Source organism: Rhinatrema bivittatum, chromosome 17 (genome assembly GCF_901001135.1).
Source record: "Rhinatrema bivittatum chromosome 17, aRhiBiv1.1, whole genome shotgun sequence".
In the NCBI taxonomy this organism is placed as follows: domain Eukaryota; kingdom Metazoa; phylum Chordata; class Amphibia; order Gymnophiona; family Rhinatrematidae; genus Rhinatrema; species Rhinatrema bivittatum.
The window spans coordinates 31,559,131-31,579,728 of NC_042631.1; the positions used below are offsets into that span (position 1 = coordinate 31,559,131).

Consider the following 20,598-nt stretch of genomic DNA (forward strand, 5'->3'; position numbering starts at 1 on the left):
ACGGTTTGGTATCTAAATGGTATCGAAGTGACCGCACAAGTACTATATGGCTGACAGGGCATTTTGAATTGAACAAAGCCCGCCATTTTATATGAGGTTAACTCCGAAAAAAATAAAAAAAAAATACAAACTATTCATTTTGCTATTACTGTTGCATAAATATGATGATATTTTGAAAATAATTATATAAGAGTTCATCATACATTTGCAGTTATTGTTCTAGTGTCAAATAGGCTTGCTGATGCGGCATTAATATTAATAACATTTATATTGTGATAGATTATTTAAGAAGTACAATTCAAAAAATAAAAAATAATAAGTGACATATATTTTTTGGCACCTACACAGTGAAGTTACGTTGCATTTCCCTTTTGTTGTGAACTTCAAGGAGTCACAGGACTTGCCTTCTATACCAGGGTTAAGTCTCTATAAATATTATTCAATTTTGTTTTACCCTGAACGGTGAATTCTCTGTATGGGGAAGGATAAACCTCCAAAGCCCTGTCAGTTAAGTGTACTCTCTTTTTCTGAGTGCCAATAAATGTGAGATACTGTAGTAGTATTACAACACAAAATGTTCCCAAGGCATTGGTTCAGATATGTAGAACATGGTACTTGAATGAAGTCTTTCAGATAATTTCCATAATCTATTTCTAATTAGTAACAGCCCAATATTTAAAAAGAAAACTAGATAACTTCTCTGGGTAAAGATAACCAGATAGGTTATCAGGGATATTCATCAAGAATAAACATCCTACTGAATATTCCCTTAGAAAGTTATCCAGTTACCTTTAGCTGATAACTTTAAATCTAACAAGCTATCATTGAATATCGCCAGTTAGATGTAAAAGTTATCCAGGTATGTGCACCCAGATAAGTTTAGGATTCACTGCCAATCTTTAAAAGATTATAGCTGGTTAAGTGGCAATTACATGTTAAAAATAAATCAGCTTTACAGGCCCTAGTGGCCTAATTCCCCATCCCAATGTAAAAAAAAAACATGGGCTCTGCCAGCCCCAGCCTCCCATCCTCCATCCCCAATCCCATGAAAACAAACTTTAAAAATGTAATTGACCGAAGTCTCACTCTCCAGCCCCCCACCCTGGTTTGCAAAAATAAAATTGCTGTGGCCCCCCTTCTTTTCCTCCTCCCTCTCCCAGTCACTACATCCCTAATGCTCCCATTCACCTACAGGAAATATCCCAATTCTTGCTAAAAGACAAGCAGCTAAGAAAGGCTCTCTGACATCAGTAAAAATGGATATTGACCTATTGACCTATTTGGGCTATTGGGCTATTGACCTATTTGGGCTATGCAGAGAAAAAAATGGACATTGCCTGTTCTGCCATGGGCAGCCAAAAGGAAACTCTGCAGTGCTGTGTATGTAACTAAACCCAATGGATTTATTAACCTTCCTAGCCAAGCTGGAGCCAACTGAGGCCAAGAAAAGATAATGGACATGTGGTGTTGTGTGGGAATCTGTACCAGAAAAGCATTAGGGGCCTCTTTTTATGGTTAGTCCCTGTCAAATGTGAGCAACTGTCATTCATCAGAACTGTCCACTTGATGAACCTGGAGGTGAGACAAAGGACTGATAAAAGCATGGGAAGGTCTGCTAATTAAAAGCTTTAATTATGCATTCACCTGACAATGCCTGAGCTGCTGAATTATGCATAGGTAAACCCTTAAAAATTCCTCAGGGCTGTCCCGCCTTCCAGCTGTCACAGTCGTTAAGAACATAAGAATATAAGAAATTGCCATGCTGGGTCAGACCAAGGGTCCATCAAGCCCAGCATGGTGTTTCCAACAGAGGCCAAAACCAGGCCACAAGAACCTGGCAAGTACCCAAACACTAAGAAGATCCCATGCTACTGATGCAATTAATAGCAGTGGCTATTCACTAAGTAAAATTGATTAATAGCCATTAATGGACTTCTCCTCCAAGAACTTATCCAAACCTTTTTTGAACCCATTGTCAGCCAATCAAGACCCATTTGAAAAGAAGGATGCAGCATGTCTGCTATTGTTTTCCCTCGTGCATCATGGGCCAACGTGACTTGTGGAGACAAGGTCTAGGAGACTTGAGAGTTGAACAGTCTGCCGCTTCAGTGGCCATGATTGTCCTCTCTGCCTCTGTGCCTGAGACCTGTGAAGAAAGAGAGAGCTCCTGACCAACCCCTGAGAGCGTGAACTGTTGCCCACCGCATAGTAAAGACCTGGGCTCCATTTCCTACCCCAAGGGTTAGTAGGGTAGTGCTTATTAGCATTCAAATGTAAGTCTCTGCTAAATAAATGTGAGGTTAACATTAACTAATTAGTTGTAATATGATAAGTGCCAGATGTGAATATGCTTTTGTAAATATTGTTTTCTTATTGTCTGTGTCCCTAATTGACTGTGTGTATCCTGAAGAAGTGTTAAGCTTAGCCCTGTACAACTTAAATAAAGGAGATTTGTTTTTCTTCAGAGAGTTGGATAATTTTTCTAACAAACAAACAGGAAGGCCACTGGTAAATAGTAGATACATTCATAAAGGGATGTGGGGTTGGAATTCATAGCTCATCTCCCTACATATACAATGGAGGATTCTGGATTGAGATGGCATAATTTATGCAAACTTTCCTGAAGAAATTACAGGGAAACAGTATATCTTGAGTTTTTACATGAGATTGATTTATGTATGTCCTGGAAAGAAAATCATAGTAGCTGACAGGGAAAGAGTTAAGCTGTTAACCAGAATGAATGCAGAGACATTTTCCCAGGCAACATGGCTACATGCTGAGAGACTCTAGCTTGTAATAAAGGCAGGAATGCTAGCTTTGCTGTGTGAAATACTAGGAAAACCAGCAGAGCAGTTTGCTGAGATATTTATCTGTCCCTTTATAGCTGTGAAAGGCTAACAGGGCAAAATTCCAGAGAAAAGTGCTGCAGGTTGCTTCCAAAGGCTCAGGGAATGAACCAATGCAGTAGTTTTTTTTTCTAGAACTTAAATCTTCCTAAATTGAAAGAGATTCAGAGAGGAGTTTTAAACTCCAACCTCCAAGAGCAGGAAATTTTGGAAGTCATTCAAGCTTTGAAGTTAGGCAAGGCTTCTGGGCCAGATGGTTTTGGTCCAGAATTTTACAATTAATTAGGACATTATGTATCTATACCATTGAAAGAGATGTTTCTTTGGCACGGCAGCGAGATGCTTTTGAATTAGGACATAATTTGGATACAATCATATTTATTTATTTTATTTATTTATTCAACATTTTTATATACCGACATTCGTTAATAACATCACATCGGTTACCATTAAACAGAAATGCAGCCATAGAGGCTTTACAGTATTACCTAAGCTAGGGAAAAATCATTTACTTCCCTGAATGGTATCGGCCCATTTCCCTCCTCAATCAGCATATTAAAATACTGGCAGAGGTTCTGGCCAACAGGCTGGGTAGAGTAATCCAAGACTTGGTAACTCATGATCAAACAGGATTTATTAAAGGACATCGTTCAACCACTAATATTTTTAAAAACAGTATTAGCACTGTGGGGTGAACATCATAATAATCACGGAGGATTACTAGTTGGCTTGCGTTTGGAGAAAGCCTTCGACCATGTCAAATGGTCATATTTATGGTATATTTTACAGGACTACGGCTTTCCTGAACATTTCCTTAGTTGGGTAAAAATACTGGGGTAGATTTTTAAAGTTATGCATGGGCGTAGATTTGTTCATGCAACCCGGCACGAACAAATCTACGCCCGATTTTATAACATGCACGCGCTGCCATGTGCATGTTATAAAATCCAGGGTCAGCGCACACAGGGGAGTGCACAATTGTGCAACCTGCATGCGCAGAGCCCAGCAGTCTGCTTCCGTTCCCTTTTTTCCAGCCCCCCCACCTTCCCCTCCCTTCACCTACCTAACCCACCCCCCAGCCCTAACTAAATCCCTCCCCACCTTTGTGTGTGCCGGCAGGCTGCTGGCGTGCCATTCCCCGGCCCGGGGGCTGGTTCGGAGACCTTGATCATGCCCCCGGAACGTCTCCAGGCTGGCACCACGCCCACGGCCCCGCCCCCGGAATGCCCCTAAATGCCGACGCGCCCCCGACACGCCCCCCAAGCAAAGCCCCGGGACTTACGTGTGTCCTGGGCCTTTGCACGTGCCGGTGGCCTATGCAACATAGGCGCGCGTAAATCCGGCTGGATTTATGTGCGCAGGGCTTTTAAAATCTGCCCCACTATATGCAACACCAAAAGCTCAATTTTTAGTCAATGGCATGTAATCTTCCACATTTCCAAACTTGAGGGTACTAGACAAGGATGCCCACTATCACCACTGCTTTATGCACGTTTTTTGGAACCATTAGCTATAAAATTACACAAGATGCAAAAGTTTGTGGACATTTATATAGGAAAGAATTAAAACTTAGTCTATTTGCAGATGATGTGCTTTTATTTTTAGGAAACCCAGAGCAATGCTTGTAGCAAGGGATTCACTCTATTCAAACATTTGGGACTTTTTCAGGTCTGAAAATAAATTATGGAAAGTCTGAAGCCTACCCGTTGATTCCAGCCTTGAAAGACACTTTGAAGTCACCGTTTCTCTTCAAATGGTCTTTGACAGCTTTAAAATACTTAGGTGTTCAACTGGCTCACACTGAGGAAGAGTTATACTAATTGAATATTGTGCAGTCATTGTCAGATTGCAAGACTTGAATTACTAAGTGGATGGACTATCTTTTATGGGCAGATGTGCAATAGTTAAAATGGTAATTTTACCAGAAAATGTTATATGTGATGCAGATGCTCCCATTAAGGATTCAAGCGAAGGAAATTTCAGGTCTGCCATAATAGGCTTTATTTAGAAAAAAAAAAAAGAGCAAGAATTAATTATACTTTACTGTGTAAAGAAAAAAAACAGGGAGATCAAGCATTACCTTCCTTGAGAGCATGCAATGTAGAAGCTTTATTGCACTTTATACAAGATTGGGTATCATTACAAGCTAAATCTGATCCGCACCAACTGTAATAGAGTTGATTAAGCCCTGGACCCCAATTAATTTATTGCATCGCTCACATCCACAAGCATTATCATTGGACCGTTGGGGATTTTGGTTTAAAGCTATTCATAAAGGCTGGAAGTGGTGGAGAGCAGCTAATAAACTCTCCTCTAATATACCTCCTTTTCTAATGTTGGTGGGCAATCCAGATTTCCCAAGTGGAATGGATTTTGGAGTGTACAAACTATAGAGGAATAGGGGATTGTACTGTACAGGGCAACCGGTGGATCCTGAAACTTGTCATATTTCCTCTTTTCAAAGAGGAATGGGAATATCCTAAAAGAAAATTTTTATGCCTATCTGCAATCAGACATTACTGTCTTCCCTTAAAGAATAATAACTTGCAATCTTTGGCATTTACCGAAGCTGAAGAAGCTTTTTTTTTTTTTTACACAACCCTAACATTATGCAAACTTGGCATTTGGATGATGCATATTAAAAATGCATTGCCTGATACTGCTATGCCAGAGATTAGCCAAATTATGGGGCAAGAGTTTAGGGATCCTCTTACAGGCCCAGGAGTTAAAAGCAGCATTTACAGCACTGTATGTATAGATAAGAACATAAGAACATAAGAACATGCCATACTGGGTCAGACCAAGGGTCCATCAAGCCCAGCATCCTGTTTCCAACAGTGGCCAATCCAGGCCATAAGAACCTGGCAAGTACCCAAAAAACTAAGTCTATTCCATGTTACTATTACTAGTAATAGCAGTGGCTAATTTCTAAGTCAACTTAATTAATAGCAGGTAATGGACTTCTCCTCCAAGAACTTATTCAATTCTTTTTTAAACACAGCTATACTGACTGCACTAACCACATCCTCTGGCAACAAATTCCAAAGTTTAATTGTGTGTTGAGTGAAAAAGAACTTTCTCCGATTAGTTTTAAATGTGCCACGTGCTAACTTCATGGAGTGCCCCCTAGTCTTTCTATTATCCGAAAGTGTAAATAACTGATTCACATCTACCCATTCTAGACCTCTCATGATTTTAAACACCTCTATCATATCCCCCCTCAGCCGTCTCTTCTCCAAGCTGAAAAGTCCTCTTTAGTCTTTCCTCATAGGGGAGCTGTTCCATTCCCCGTATCATTTTGGTAGCCTTCTCTGTATCTTCTCCATCGCAATTATATCTTTTTTGAGATGCGGCGACCAGAATTGTACACAGTATTCAAGGTACAGTCTCACCATGGAGCGATACAGAGGCATTATGACATTTTCCGTTTTATTCACCATTCCCTTTCTAATAATTCCCAACATTCTGTTTGCTTTTTTGACTGCCGCAGCACACTGAACCGATGATTTCAATGTGTTATCCACTATGATGCCTAGATCTCTTTCTTGGGTATCCACACTTATCCACATTAAATTTCATCTGCCATTTTGATGCCCAATTTTCCAGTCTCACAAGGTCTTCCTGCAATTTATCACAATCTGCTTGTGATTTAATTACTCTGAACAATTTTGTATCATCTGCAAATTTGATTGCCTCACTCGTCGTATTTCTTTCCAGATCATTTATAAATATATTGAAAAGTAAGGGTCCCAATACAGATCCCTGAGGCACTCCACTGCCCACTCCCTTCCACTGAGAAAATTGTCCATTTAATCCTACTCTCTGTTTCCTGTCTTTTAGCCAGTTTGTAATCCTCGAAAGGACATCACCACCTATCCCATGACTTTTTACTTTTCCTAGAAGCCTCTCATGAGGAACTTTGTCAAACGCCTTCTGAAAATCAGATAGCTTAGAACTGGTTGCCCTGCGAGAAGTACAGTTCAAAATTCTTCATAGGATATATCTTTCCAGATCTTTGGGTGCTAAGATGAAATTTTGGGTTTCTGATATTTACTTAAAAAGTAATACTGTGACAGGTGATTTGTGTCATATGTTCACGAATTGTTCTAAGCTATGTGATTTTTGGAATTTCATTCACAACCTCCTATCCAAATTGCTGAATACTACAGTACTTTGAGATGGAATGGCAGGATGTTATACTTATTTGATAATAAAAAAGTATTGCCAAAAGAGGGAGCCAAAGTGCTTAGTACAGCATTAACATTGGCCAAAAAAGTTATCCTTTTGAATTGGTACAATGAAGACCCACCCAGTATATCGATTTGGAAATCAGAAATGAGAAACTATGCTACTATGGAGAAAACATAGTAAAAAAAATGTATAGTGGATTTTCTACACAATGCGGAGAGGTATGATCTTGGCGAAGCCCAGTACTTAGCGGGAGGGAGAGAGAGTGGATTTTTTTTCCGGCTACTTTTAAATTTTTTTCTCTTAATACCAAGGGGCTCAACCACCCGAGTAAACGCAGATTACTTTTCAAAGAGCTAGACTGTCTGCAGGTTGATACCTTTTTACAAGAAACCCATCTGAGGAAGCGTTACCTGGGTCTTATGAAACATCCTAAATTTTCCTATCAATACTGGGCAGCAGCCACATCCTCCTCGAAATACTCAGGAGTGGGTATCTTAATTCACAAAGATCTCCATTTCGAGTTTAAGGATCTTTATATGGATCCCATGGGCAGAATGTTATTGTTGAAAATCTCATTGGGGGGGGACTCTTTTCACTGATATCCATATACGGGCCTAACATACATAAAGCAGAATTCTATAGTTCTCTGAATCAAACGTTGGCGTCTAGAGTGGAAGGCTGACTAATTTTTGGTGGGGACTTTAATCTAACACTTGAACCTAGAAGGGATACTTCCACTGGAGCTAGTTCTGACCTTAAAGTGACTAGAAAGGAACTTAAACGCCTGATGTGTGATACTGGTGTTACAGATATATGGAGATCATGTTTCCCAAAGTCCAGGAATTACACCTTCTATTCTTCCCCACATGGAAGTTATTCTAGGATTGATATGTTTATGTGTAGCAGAGGTTTGATGCCAAGGATTAAGGAAGTTGATATAGAAGCCATTTTATGGTCAGACCATGCCACCATATGGTTTACTTTACAGTTTACGGACTATGACAGGGGTGCGAGATTTTGGAAGTTTAATGAATCTCTGCTGGAGGACTCGAGTTTTGTATCTCAAATAGAGAAGGATATTCAGGATTATCTAATACTTAATGACAATGGGGAGGTTAACCCTGTGACTGTTTGGGAATGCTTAAAAGCTGTCTTAAGGGGCAAGTTCATAGTGCGTGCCTCATTCCTTAAAAAATGAAGGGAGAAAGAACGCGCCCAATTGGTGCTTCAACTTAAAGATCTAGAGAAAACTCATAAAAAGACACCGACTCATAGGGATCCCTTGCCGCCATGGAGGCTGTTCGGACCGCATAGCTTTCTTGGATGCTGCAGCTATCGCTTATCAGCTAGAAAGGACACAGCAAAAATATTTTGAGGGAGGCAATAAGGCCGGGAAGATCCTTGCCCATATGTTAAAGCGTAGACAAGATCAGTCCACAATTGTTAAAATTAAAAGTCAGGAGGGCATTATGTTATCCGACAATAAAGCCATTAGACAGTGCTTTCAACAATTCTACTCCGAGTTGTACTCTGCTGATAGCAATATTACCCAGAGTGCCATAGAGGAATACTTGAAGAACTCCTACTTGCAAGTACTTGAGCCCTCGCAGCAGTTTATACTAAATAAGGATATTACGGAAATAGAAATTAAAATGGCCATCAAAGATTTGAAACCTGGAAAATCACCAGGTTTAGATGGTTATACGGGTGCTTTTATCAACAATTTGTGTCCCTTCTTGCCCCGGTGTTAGTCAAATTTTTTAAGTCATTAAAAGAGGGAATGCCACTTTCCACATCTGCTAACACAGCAGGCATAGCGATATTAGACAAACCAGGCAGGGATCCCACTGTTATGCTCGGTCTTGTGAACCCTTGGGCCGACGTGAGGATGGAATACCTTGCGGAAGTTCCGTAGGCTCTCACGCCGGGTGGCAAGGTAGAACAAGAGGCGGGACCAGCTGGCCCTTGGCACTGGGGCTGAGGCGAATATGGAGGCGATGAAGCGACAAGAAGGGGCGCTGTGTCTTCACCACTGGTGGTCTGCGGTCCCCCCGGGAGGAGCCCGTAGGGACCCGACCGCTGGGACTTAGGTGGACCTAGGGAGGTCAGAGCAATGGTGCAAAGGCCAACTGGAGCTTCACCCTGGAAGCCCGCGGTCCCCCCAGGAGGAGCCCGTAGGGACCCGGGCCGCTGGGACTTAGGTGGGCCTTTGGGTGACGGAGTCTTGGAGGAGTCCTAGGTCGAGTGCCAGAGGGTCGTCGCTCACCAGTGCGAAGTCGTGCACCAGAGAATCACCGTAAGCCAATCCGAAGTCAGGAACCAGAGAATCACCGTAAGCCAATCCGAAGTCAGGAACCAGAGAATCACCAGGACGTAACAGGAGCAAGAGGCAGGAACTCACCGAAGCAAGCAGACTCAAACAACACTCGCAAGAGACGTTGCCAAGTCAAGGAATGAGCAGAGGAAGCCTCCCTATATACTTCCTCTGCTCTGGATCATTGGAAACAGGTGAGTCTAGTTAAAGGGACCAGGTTCCTTCAAATGCAAATGAGTTGACGGCGGCCATCTTGGATCTCATGGCGGCGGCCATCTTTGATCTCCCCGGTGGAGGAGAGACGCCGCTGAGGGAAGCAGGACGGCTTCTCCTGCAGTGGACAGCACGGCCTGAGTCGGAGCCCTCCCCCGGGACTTTCCTGGCGCTGAGAGTCAGGTAGGGGAACGCGGTCGTGGGGCGCCACGGCCGCGGAACACAACACCCATGGTGTGTGGTTCTTATAGACCAATTTCTCTCATCAATATTGACTTGAAAATACTTGCCAAAATTTTAGCCAACCGTCTGAATGGTTTTATTGCCCAAATTATCCACTCTGATCAGGCAGGTTTTATTCCGGGATGCCAGGCCAGTGACAATGTACATAAAATCCTGGACATGATTTGGTGGGTTAAAAAACATCAGATACTGACGGTGGTTCTCTCGGTTGACGCCGAGAAAGCCTTCGATATGGTTCATTGGCCATACTTGTTTGCTTACTAAAACGGTTGCAATTTGGGGATAATTTTATTCAATGGCTTCAACAACTGTACACTAACCCCTTGGCTTGCATTAAGATAAATGGGGGCTACTCACACAATTTTTGTGTACAAAGAGGTACTAGACAGGGTTGCCCTCTGTCACCTCTTTTATTCGCCATCTTTTTAGAGCCATTTGCAAACCATATAAGATGGAACTCGAAGATACATGGCATACAAGTAGGCACCTTCGCTTCAAAATTATCGCTTTTCGCTGACGATATATTGATTATGGTTACTGATCCTGAAACTTCCCTCACACTGTTATCACAGGCCCTCGAGGGTTTTAGCAAGGTGTCGGGCTTCCGCATTAATTGGGAGAAATCGGAAATTCTCAATATAAATATTTCTCCTATTGTGGAGATTTCTTTGCGGGAGAGCATCCGATTTCTATGGGCCCATAATCATATAAAATATTTAGGAGTCTACATTAGTGCCACCCAGGATTTATTCCAACTCAATTACGATAAGTTGTGGGCTATTATTACTAGGGATCTAGAGGAATGGAATCGCTATAGGATATCATGGTTTGGTAGAATCGCTGCAGTGAAAATGACAATATTATCCAAAATACTCTACTTATTTCAAACACTCCCAATCGCTCTTCCTAAGAAGAGTCTACTTAAATGGCAAAAGAGGCTCTTGCTCTACATTTGGGGTAGCAGGAGGCCCAGAATAACACGTACAATACTCTATAAATCCAAAATTCATGGGGGACTGGGAGTACCTAACTTGGAGCGATATTTCTTGGCGGCTAGATTTAAAACTCTGGTGGAATGGAATAGGAGCAATTTACAGAAACCCTGGGTATTGTTCAGTCAACAACTTGTGAACCAAATCCCTTTGTCTAGCTTTCTCTGGCAACCTAAAAAGACCTGGATGATTCAACCCCAGGCAGTGTTACTGCCATCTATGCTATTACCTTTACAGCTTTGGGAATCTAAGAAGTCTGTGTTAGTGGGATCTCTAGAATATCACCATAGCACTTATCTCTATGCCAACTCCTCATTCACACCGGAGTTCAAGAGCCCTGCATTTCAGGGATGGGCTAGAAAGGGGATACAATCCTGGGGCCAAATTTGGGGAACACACGGTCTGTTAAGCTTCCCAGATTTACAACAGAAATATGATCTTTCGAACTCTGACCTTTTTTTGTATTTACAATTTCCCCACTTTGCACATTCTAATCAGCTCCAAGGGTACCTCTTACAGGTGAAATTTGATTTTGAGCTCTTATGTCAAAATACTCACCAAACAGCCAAGCTACTTTCGAATGTATATACATTCCCGGGAAAAGAGAACTTTTTTAAACCCAATTAAGTCGTAGCCTGGGAAACAGATTTGAATATATCTTTATCTCCCTCAGTAATGCCAATTGGTAATGTGTTTTCTCTATTTTAAAACAGCCATGTTTTGAGTTTCTTTAAAAAGAAACTCAAAACATGGCTGTTCGGCCGAGCCTTTCCGTGCGCCTAGACAATAACTGCATCATTGAACTTTAATCTATTATTTCGTCACGCCTCAAATTAATTCACAAAGATGTCATAATCTTCAGAAGTTGCCTTAGAGATCGGCTATTCTAGCCACTCTCTCTCTCTGTATAAAGTATTCCTATTGTTTGCATACTTTTGTTTTCCCCCTTTCTTTTCACTATCCCCAGTTGCTCGCCCTTGTTATAATGTAACTTTTGACTCTGCCACTTTCTGCTCCGTACTGATATGTTTATTGACTATGTTATTGTTCAAAACTTTTGTTCGATGTAAACCGAATTGATTTGATCTGTATCAAGAAATTCGGTATAGAAAAGCCTTAAATAAATAAATAAATAAATCTCAACGAGACTGGGAAGAGATATTTTCAAACACTGGCAAGGGCTTAATAGCAGCACATATGATTGAAAACTCTTGGAAACTAGTGTTGAGATGGTATTACTCTCCAGTATGATTACATCGTATGTCACCATTGATCTCCGAATATTGCTCGAGAGGGTGCCTCACAATTGGTAGTTTTTTCCATATGTGGTGAGACTGTCCAGTGTTGCATCCGTTGTGATCCGAGGTGGAAGTGTGGTTAACTCAGATACACAGAACTGGCATTCGTATCCTACCACAACAGGCCTTATTAGGATTTCCATTATTCCAGGGGAAGGACAAGTTTAATACACTGGTAAACTTCATTTTCTCAGCCACTAGGATTGAAATTGCAAGACACTGGAAATCCCCCCAGGTTCCCTCACTAGCTGTAGTCCAATTTAAAGTTGAGCTAATTTACCGTCTGGCAGAAATCACAGCCCATCTTAGGAAAAATCTGGGAAGATTCCGGGATACTTGGCATAAGTACTGTCTTTGGAAGAAGGGCATGGGTATCTCTACCTAAAATTATGTGGAGGTCTTTGCCTTGTAGGGATGGACTTTGCCCCACCCTCTATATCCTTAGTTCATTCCACAAATATCAGCTATCTATTATGATGTTTACCTCTTTCTATTCTTTGGCTATTCAGGCTGCGGTATGATGTATCACCTTTGTAATTCTTGTGCGAGTTAGGGGGGGGGTGGTATGTTGAGTTTTATATATAGGTACAATGTGTAACAACAAAATAAGGACACAGGTTTATTGGTGTCATCTCTTTAATGCCTTTTATTATTATTCTTTACATTTCTTTTAGTATTGATGATGGTTCTTCATGTAAATTTTGTATACTGGGTCCTCTATCTTTATAACTCTTGCCTTTTGTAATGTTGCAAATTTCAACAATAAAAAAGTTTAAATAAAAAAAAAACAAAAAACATATAGTGGAAACCCACTGTACCTGTTGAAACAGAGAGCTTATTGTCAATTGTGGTCCAAAGTATTACGACTGTTAGAACAAATAGACATTGGCACTTTTATAAGTCAGCCCTTGCATCACGATTATTCTTATTTATATGAGGATGGATGACTGGGTGTGAATGGGTTCTGCAAGTGGTTTATACGGAAAAGAGCAGGGAGAAAAGAAAATCATATTATGATTTTTGGTATGTTACATCATTGTTGTTGGATATAATAGCCTGTTGCATTTTGCATGCACAAACTTATTTTGTACTTTTGTAATAATTGCTTCAATTAAAAAAAAAACTGACAGACGTTTAACAAAGTGGAGAGGCCACGTCTGTGGATGTCCAGCTAGCAGACACGCAGGTTCTACAGGCACCTCCAGTGCTGAGCAGTAAAAATAAAAAACCAAGCCTCACTTGTCAGTGAGTCCCTCTCTCACAAAATGAGAGACAGGGTCGAACTGGATGCCATGAGACATCGTAATACCCTGGCAGAGATACCGGGACAAGTAATTAACATTATGTGGAGAAATTGGATATGAAAAGCAAACTCCACAGATTATATCACCCACAGTTATCCGGCCAGGTAGAGAGAGCACCGAAGGCTAAGATCAACATTCTAAAGACGTATAGGGTAGATTTTAAAAGCCCTGTGCGCGTAAATTCCGGGGTTTACGCGCGTGTCCGGGCCTTGCGAGCACCGGGCGAATTTTCAAAGGGGCCTGGCCACACGCGTAAACCCTGGTACGCGCACAAGTGCCGGGGCTCTTCAAAAGTGCAAGCCGAGGAGCAGGGTCTGGGCAGGCCAGGACACTGCCATTTTACGCTGTACTGGGGAAGCGCGCACCGGCAGCTGGCCCGTATACATACATTGCTTCTGCTCACAAGGACAGTGAGTAAACAAATAAAAATATGAGGGCTAGCTAGTTAGGAATTAGGGGTCAGGGTGGAGAGGGGAAAGGAAAGGAAGCAGACTGGGAGAAAACTCGGGGAGGCCTGATTGCTACGCCGCATACTGGATCTGATTTTAAAAAGCATTTACATGCGTAAAACTGGGTTTTACGCATGTAAATGCACTTTACTCGAGTAAGTGGGTTTTTGAAAATTGCTACAATATATGCCATTGACTTGTCTATAGGATTTACTCACATAAGTGCACTTTACTTGAGTAAATGGCTTTTGAAAATTGCTACAATAGTAGCTACATTTACGCATGTAACTCCTTTTGAAAATTACCCCCACTATTACAAAATTCACCCCCCCCCCCCCCGCGCGCGTGCAGATTATAAAATCCGGCATGCATGTGCACGCGGCCCATGGATTTTATAGCATGCACGTGTTACAAAATCAGCTCGTCCATGAGTGCGCACCGGGAAGCGCGCACACATGGCTGTACACGCACACGTTTTAAAATCTATCCCTAGGTGTTCACATGAGGTAAGGATTGGGAGGTAAAATTGCCCCTGGTGCTGATGACAAACAGAGCCACGTCCTACTGTCTTATGGGTTTTCACTGATGTTCTGATGTCCGGTAGAGAAGTGGTCTTGCCCATGCACTTGCTTTACAGGACGCAGGATGCTAATTTGGCTACTGCCACCCCACACCCCAGTATGTTACCTATGTGCGGGAACATTTATAAAGTACCTTGGCGCTGCCAGAAGTGAGAAAGCCTATCATGATTTAAAGCTACCTCTGAAGAGTATGAAATTGGAGACTAGGTCTTCTATTATAGTAGTAAAAGCAGAGCCAAAAGAAAGTTTTGCCTAGCTGGAAAGGACCTTTTGTAATGGTGGATAAGGTTTTACCCGTCACATACCTTATCTGAAATAAGATGAATCCAGGTGATGAAGACCTCCTTAAACTGGTCCACATTAACCAGCTGAGACCTGTCACCCTTGTAAAGTAGCGGATCGCAATATTGTGTCCCTTGATGCTGACACTAACGAAGAAAAGAGAAGCGGTTCTCGACTTTTAGATGAAGAGCGATTTTTCTCAGTGCTGTCGCTGACAGAAGCAGATGCTGCCAAGCTGGTCAAACCTGGCCCTCTGCCGGCATCGCGATGCAAGAACTCCAAACGTCCTCGTTCCCTCGTCCAGACTGTCCACCCAGAAATGTTTGCATCGTATGCAGTGGCGTAGCCACGGGTGGGCCTGGGTGGGCAGGTGCCCACCCAACTTAGACCCAGGCCCACCCAACTGGCACCGGAACTGCAAGGCTGTCGCGGGATCCCATCCCCGCGACAGCGAACAAGAGAACCCACGCCTCGCGCGCCATCATGGCACACATGGGGAAGCGCTGCTGCGGCCGTATGGCCAACCGGTCTTCCTGTTGAGGGGGGGGGGGAGTGGAAGCGCCGAGCGCAGCTTCCGCTTCCTCCCCCCAATGCAAGAAGATCAGCTGCCTCTCCTGCTGCCACCCGTTCTCCTGCTATCTTCGGACCAAACGGCCTGCCGAACTTCCTGTTTGGGGGAGCGGAAGCGCCGCGCACAGCTTCCGCTTTCTCCCCCAAAGCAGGAAGATCAGCTGCCTCTCCTGCTGCCACCGGCCTCCTGCTATCTTCGGGCGTCGGGCCGATCTTCCTGCTTGGGGGGGGGGGGGGAGGGAGGAAGCGGACATTGTGCGCTGCGCTTCCGCTCCCCCCCCCCCCCGACAGGAAGTTCGGCGGGCAGTACGGCCCGACGCCCGAAGATAGCAGGAGGCCGGTGGCAGCAGGAGAGGCAGCTGATCTTCCTGTTCTCGGGGAGAAAGCGGAAGCTATGCACGTGCTTGAATGTGTATGTGTGGATGAGAATGGGAGTGTGTGTGGGTGAAAACTGGAGCCTGGGTGTGTATGTGGGTGAGAATGGAAGCTTGAATATGTGGGTGAATGGGAGCTCGAATGTGTGTATGTGTGGTTGAGAATGGGAGCCTGGGTTTGTGGGTGGGTGAGAATGGGAGCTTGAATGTGTGTATATATGGGTGAGAATGAGAGCCTGGGTTTGTGTGGGTGGGTGAGAATGGAAGCTTGAATATGTGGATAAGAATGGGTGCTTGAATGTGTGTATGTGTGGGTGAGAATAGTACCTTAAATGTGTATATGTATGGATGAGAATGGGAGCTTGAATATGTGTGGGTGAGACTGGGAGCATGGGTTTGTGGGTGAGAATGGGAGTCTGGGTTTATGTGTGTGGGTGAGAATGGGTGCCTGGATGTGCGTCTGTGTGTGCATAAGAATATAAGCCTGGGGAGGGGTGAGAAAGTGAGAACTTGAATGTGAGCTTGGGGGGGGGGAGAGCATATGAGAGTGAGAGCTTGAGTGTGTGAGAGGGAGTCTGTGAGAGAAAGCGTGTATGTGTGTATGTGTATGTGTGTATGTGTGTGTGTGTGTGTGTGTGGAAGGGAAGAAGACAGTAATAGAAGAAAGACACTGAAAAGGAATTAGGAAATGAGCTATAAGGGAAAAAATGGGAAAAAGAGACCAGGACCAACTGATTAGAAAAATACAAAGATCAGACAACAAAGGTAAAAATATATATCTATATTTTGAGATGTTAGCAATTTAAATATAAGCAACACAACCGCTCTCTCAAAATTTATGGACAGGTAGGAGCCGTGTATAAAATCGTAATAATAAGAAGGCTAAAGTACCACAAATCACCGTGAATTATGTTTGTATCATTAAGTAAACCTCATACTTAGGCGTAGATGTGAATGCTGTGCTGCATAATTTGGCATTATTTATCAGTAAAAAAACAACTAGTAGACCTGCATGCCTACAGCCCACCCATGTTAACCTTGTGCCCACCCAAAAAATCAATTCTGGCTACGCCACTGGTCGTATGTCCCCAGCACCGATCCAGAAACATTTTAACCTCTAACATCCAATCGCTTGCAACCTTGAGTGTGGTTGAAGGGCTACATAAAGTACGCCACTCTTCCAGACTCTCCCCAATGACTTATTTAGTGAACTGGACAACAGTATTAGCAATTTAATGAAAGGACAGAATCACACTATGTGTAAGGAGAATTTTATATACAAAATGGGCCTGGCATATTTATAACCTAATATCTCAATGTTTAGAAAAGGGACACTCTGATTACAGTGTACACAAAAAGTCATAGGTAATGTCTTTCTCACATACTTGTAACTCTGCACAGTTTACTAAGAACTTTCCTGTTCAGTTTACTATCAACTGGACCACAGTAATGTCCTGTATCATTCACAATGTTTCTAAAAGCCCCTGTAGGAATGGTGCTTGGGATATTCCTCCTATATTACCTTTAATGTTATGATTATGATAAATGTCTGCCCCTAGTAAAACTGAAGCATACTGGTCTGATTACACACATACTCAGCAAGGTTTACCTGACTGTGGTTCTTCTTTTTGGGTTCCTGTGGCACCTTTGTTTATGAGTCATATGTTTACACATAAACATTCATACCATAATAAGCGTGCCACGCTGGAGGAAGCTATCACTCTATCTGAAAGGGATAGCTTTATTGCAGCTTCAGCACTCATATTTGGAGCTGGCCATAGTACAGCCAGATTAGCTACAAGTATCCTGCGTCTCCAAGTTATAGTAGAATTATTTAAAAACACTAAGGTAGAAACATTGAAACATACTGCCATTAAACTAACAGAAGTGAGAGCTACTTTACAAGATCATAGATTGGCTCTTGATTTGCTGTTAATGGTACATGGTGGTTTATGTCATACTCTCCAAACCACTTATGGTCATCAGTGTTACTTAGAAGTTACTGATTGTACCCCAAAAATTCTTAACTTAACCAAACATTTAGAAGAAAATTACAATTTGCCCTCTGACTGGTTAGCTGAACCAGAATGGTTCTTTATGGGAACCAATTAAAGGATGGGGAACAAAATTATTAATCTATTTCCTCACAGAACTTGCATGTTGCATTGCAGTAGTGTTACGGCCCCGGGGCATGGCCCAGGACCTGCACCTACCAGGCGGCCCGGTCCGGCCGCAGGAACGCCGTTGCTTCGGTCTCCTCAACCTGAGGAGCGGCCCTCCGTGGCGTTCTGCCTCGCAGGGAGACGCCGACGTCGATCCGCGGCTGGCCCTGCCCCTAAGCGCTAGGGCTGCAGATTTAAAGGGGCCAGTGCGGGAATCCTGGACAGCTCCATTGCTGACGTCAGACACTGCCGGGCTATTTAAACCCTGAGGAACAGAATACGGAGTAGCCGAACGTCCTTCTAGTCCTTTATTAATTGCCCGACTCTAGGCCTGAGTTTCGCCCGAAAAGGGCTGCTTCAGGGGCTCTAAAAATAAATAAATAAATAATAATAAGGGTATTTAATCAATTCTCTAGCTGTAAAATATAATTAATTAAAATAAATTAAAATAAATTAAAATTGAATAAAATAGACGCAAGACAAGCTCTAAAGAAACATTCAAATTGTACAATGATAAATAATTAAAGACAGAAATTAAATGGAGGTACTAACTGTAAAATACAGCAAGATTAAGATATAAAACAGCCTAAAACAGGTGTCTAAAATGTTCTTGATGTATCTCCTTATTTTATTAAATATTATAAATCAATACTTGAGGGTCATACCTGGATAGGCTTTGAAATGTCACGTGCTTAGGTAAACTCGATCAGTACGAATACATCACAGGCTTAAATATAAAAACAACTGTTAGTATAAAAAATGATGGTAAAATGGGTGTTGGAGAATAATAATTTTATGGGTCATAATTACCTCACTTAGGTATCGTCAATGAGCTAGAATAGCCATCGTTGGAGACCCAAATTTTCCTGGATCAGACGTTGCCACTGAAGCAAGACCAGGACGGTCCGAAACACGATCGTGTTGGGACGGTTAAAATGATGAGTATACCGTTGGGATCTTCACAATAGATGAGTATTATGAGTGACTAATCGAGCTATAAAGTGGTCTTACAATTTGAGAATTTGGCTCTGTTCAAAAATTGGTGCGATATGGTGATGCACATAATGATCAATAACGATTTGGGTCTATAAATGTTTTACAGAAAAGAAAAAACTCAAAAAAATTTTCAAAAAATTTGCCTCGTGATTAATAAAGTAATTTTGGACCTGTACACTACAAGTGAGTCTGTATGTGTAACAGACTCATGTAGATCAGAGGTCCTACAAATACATAATTAATTGCAATTAGTGATTTCATGTGGTTCCACATTGTCATTGTTGAAAATTAGGATACCAGTTGCCTTTGTTTAGTTTGATGTGTGTGTTGATATTACTCACAACATTTAGTAAACTCAGTTTTGTTTTTGCAATATTTGCTAATGCGTGTTCTATGACATAATATACCTCTCACACACACACGTGCACACACTATTTTGCTTCCCCAGATCTCATTGCAGTGGCTCTTGCTAAAATTACCTGAAATATTATTGAGCCTATCCAGATCCCGTTTGCTTGTTATATGGGTAATGCTAAGGAGTGGATTTTAAAAGGGTTATGCGTGTAATATACGCGCATAACCCTTTTAAACCCGCTGCTGTGTGCACCAAGCCTATTTTGGATATGCCCGGCAACGCACGCAAGCCCCGGGACGCGCATCTGTCCCGGGACTTTGAAAAAGGGACGGGGTGGGGCACCGGTCCGGGGGCAGTCCGAGGGCGGTCCACGGGCAGGACCGAGGCCTCCGGCACAGCAGCCTTGCCGGGGGATAACGCGCCGGCAGCTGGCCACAGGCAGGCGAAACCACAGTCAGGTGTAAATAGGAAAATAAAGGTGGGGGGGGGATTTAGGTAGGGCTGGGGGGCGGGTTAGATAGGGGAAGGGAGGGGAAGGTGGGGGGGAGCAGAAGGAAAGTTCCCTCCGAGGCCGCTCCAATTTTGGAGCGGCCTCGGAGGGAACGAGGTAACCCATCGGGGCTCCCCTAGGGCTCGGCGCATGCAAGATGCACAAGTGTGCACCCCCTTGCTCACGCCGACCCCGGATTTTAGAACATACGTGCATGTTATAAAATTGGGCGTAGATTTGTGAGCGCCAGGTTGCGCGCACAAATCTACGCCCGCGCATAGCTACTAAAATCTGGCCCTATATGTGTCGACTTAGAATATTGAGGTTACTTATGTGCTACATTTACCTTTCATACTGCCTGAGAATGTGTACCAAGTGAAACAAATGGTTGACACAGGAGCTTGGACAGACAATTTATACCTGTGTGTAGATACCTGTCATTTTGGGCCTACCAAAGGGATAACCCACAGCAATATATAGTTCCCCAAGAACAAAAAGGACATACATTGGCTGGGTCCTGGTAAGCCTTTCCTGAAAAAAACAAATGAAGCTCTGTGTGGTTTGCCTCCTGATAATGTCTGAGAGATGTGTAAGATTACCATAACCAAGTATGTTGAATTCTCTGTGACTAAGGTTGCTGAGGTAGATAATGTTTGGTTGGTTAGCACCTCACTGCAGGAAATCACTATTTATAACACTCCCCACTTGAGTCCCTGAAATGTACTTTAACTTGGCACTTGTGCTACCATGGGGGTTATTCAGGAATGAGCCATGCACAATCATGAGATTATTGCATTACACTTAGATTAGAAGTGAGTATATATTTGCTCACACATTCTCCAGTTCTAAGGTTGCCCTCACTACCTCATGTCCTTACATGCATGGTGTGACCTATGATTTCCATTTCTTCCTTTCCTTCCTCATTGCTATTACTATCC

The 20,598-nt window shown here is 42.8% G+C and overlaps 1 protein-coding gene across 6 annotated transcripts in view; it reads right to left on the reverse strand.

Annotated features, from left to right (window-relative positions):
* The window catches only part of LOC115079185 (alpha-(1,3)-fucosyltransferase 6-like), a 96,617-nt gene that overhangs the window by 71,813 nt on the left and 4,206 nt on the right, over nt 1–20,598 (reverse strand). The window contains exons 2-4 of one of the 6 annotated variants that reach the window (XM_029582410.1): nt 18,630–18,776; nt 18,485–18,546; nt 17,871–18,185 (exon numbers count right to left, since the gene is read on the reverse strand). The exons of the other annotated variants lie outside the window; for them this stretch is intronic. The gene's annotated coding sequence lies outside the window, so the exon portion shown is untranslated. The remainder of the gene's footprint in view (nt 1–17,870; nt 18,186–18,484; nt 18,547–18,629; nt 18,777–20,598) is intronic. 6 annotated transcript variants of the gene reach the window in all.